Below are 2,587 nucleotides of genomic sequence, written 5' to 3'. Positions count from 1 at the left end.
CAGTACAACTTAATAATATGGCGCAGAACTATTGTCAGTCATTATTTAAAAAGGAGTGATTCCAATTTTGTTTCCCAGATTTTTTCCTTGATTACTTTTGCATATAGTAAAGCAATGTACAGTTTAGATATATAGCACGCGGATTGATCATGTCCGATAAAACGGAATGCCGGATATCCGAAGGTCAGATGATTAAGAACCTACCGTAATAACTAGAAACGAGCAGTTCTCGCCAACTACATGTATCCACCGTGATCTAGTATGAATGGAATATCTCTGTAAGGACGTAAAAGGCAGGTAAATTTAAACAAGTCACAAAGACAAAGGTTTGTTAGACAACTGGTGTGCCTCAGATGTGCAAGTATATGTAATCTGGTTAACCTAGGAGGCTGAAGAGGAAATGTAAGTCGACGGTGAAGGTCAAACTAAGGTCAAGGGCAGTGGTGGTTTTGGTATGCGACAGACCTTCTCCCCAAGATGTGTAAGCATACCAAGTTTGGTTGCGCTATAGTACTATACTAGGTCAATTAGGGGCTGAGTTAGAGAGTGAAATAAAGGTCGCAGTGACCTGGCGGGCAGTTTTTACCCGATCTCGGATGATCTTCAAATTTGGCATGAAGGTGCGTTATGGTAAAGCGAAGACGCCAATCGTTTTTGGTGTGGGCGGAGTCATCGTTGCCATGGTAACAACATTTTTGTGGAAATATTGTAGAACCTGTAACTTGTGCAGTTTTTACCAGATTGTCATGAAATTTGGCACACAGGACCAATATATACATATATAGAAATGCTTCATTTGGTCACGTGACGGCATTGAATGAAATGACCCTCTTCCTAATTCATTTATTTTAAATTTGATGTAATTATTAAATATTAAGTAGTTTGTACTTGTTATAATATAATTGTGTTTGGAATGGTGAATACCGTATTAGTAATAAAATTCTGGTAAGGAGGCAATTGCAATCCGTTTCATCTAATGTAGATCAGTTTCACCCTTGCCCCTCTGACGAAAAGTAGTTGCACATTCTCCTCTGAGAAAGAATAGTTGTTCCCTACCTTCCTGCTATCCCCCCCCCACCAACATCAATCCCTAATTAACAGGGGCGACAGGTGGAAATCTCATTTGTTTGTCGATATATTATATATATACTGCGTATTGTACAATTTTACATGATCGCACAGATGGTTGCATTTTTTGAGTCTCTATATTCAAGATTGTTGAAAATGCCTTTCTGCTGTTGTTATGAAATGTTGTAATCTTTCTAACGGACCCGCTGTGATCAGTGAGACTGTTCGTTGTTATTATACAGTGTTACTATTATGTCTTTCTTCAGTCAATCTCGTTCTACTGATTTGTAGAATCGCTGCTAACTTACTGCAGTAATCGCTGCTACTCAGCATTCGCATCTTAATCTTGCGTATCGGAACATTTCTTCTGATGATGATGATGATGATAGAATTTGCTTCGAAATATCATGAATCTATAATATATACAGCATGTGGTTATATAGGTGTATGAAAAATACCTACGTGCGCGTGCGCGACGTCATTGTGACGTCAGAATTGTGTTGTTTTCGAGCTTGTTTTTTTCGTTTTCCTTCGTTTTGTTGTGAAACGACGACGCGCTGAAAACCCCCTGTTGGTTTGCGTCATCGCCTGTGAAGGTTTTTTTTTCGCCACCTGTGATAATAAAATCTCTGGATTTCACTCATGGTTGGTGACGATTCTCTTTTCGCTTGCCGTCGTGGGTGATACTCCATTAGGAGTGTTCCCAACTTTAATGTCATTAATGGTCATAAAAACATATATACATATATATATAATATAATATATGTTCATGGTCATATATTAGTTTGTGGTTTAATGTCATTTAGGTTAGGGTTAGGGTTAGGTTAGGATTATCAATCATTAATCACTAATCATTAATGATATCAAAGTTGGAACACTCCTAATGGAGCGTTAGCCTATACGTGTATCTGCGCGCGGAAAGATTTTACAGCTATTTTTGCTTAAAGGGGAAAAATAAAGTGTGGCGTTTCAATTTCTTTGTTTTTAATGATCTCTGAGTTTTGGTGCCTGTTAGCTATTATCGTGGTGAAATAAAGAGCCTTGTATATGTGAATTCGTATTTGAGATTTTCTCATTATTTATCCCCCGAACGAAGTTCGTGGGATACTATGGGTTTGGCATCGTCGCGCCGCCGCGCCGCCGCAGAGATTTCCTTGTGAACGCTCTACCGCTGCAGTTCTTCTCGGATCATCTTCAATATTCGCATGAAGGTGCGTTATCGTAAAGCGAAGACGCCATGCGTTTTGGTGTGGGCGGAGTCATCGTTGTCATGGTAACAACATTTTTTGTGGAAATATGTAGAACCTGTAACTTCTGCACTTTTTACCCGATTGTCTGAAATTTATATTTGTATTAAAATTTATATTTAAATTTATATTTAAAATAAAAATTTAGATTTAATATTTGTATTTAAATTATATTTAAATTTATGATTGTCATCAAATATATATATATTATATATATTAATATATACATATATATAATATATATATATATATATATTATATATATAGGGTAC

The sequence above is a fragment of the Priapulus caudatus genome, unplaced genomic scaffold (genome assembly GCF_000485595.1).
Source record: "Priapulus caudatus unplaced genomic scaffold, Priapulus_caudatus-5.0.1 Scaffold859, whole genome shotgun sequence".
NCBI classification, from domain to species: domain Eukaryota; kingdom Metazoa; phylum Priapulida; class Priapulimorpha; order Priapulimorphida; family Priapulidae; genus Priapulus; species Priapulus caudatus.
This window is presented reverse-complemented; position numbering follows the sequence as displayed.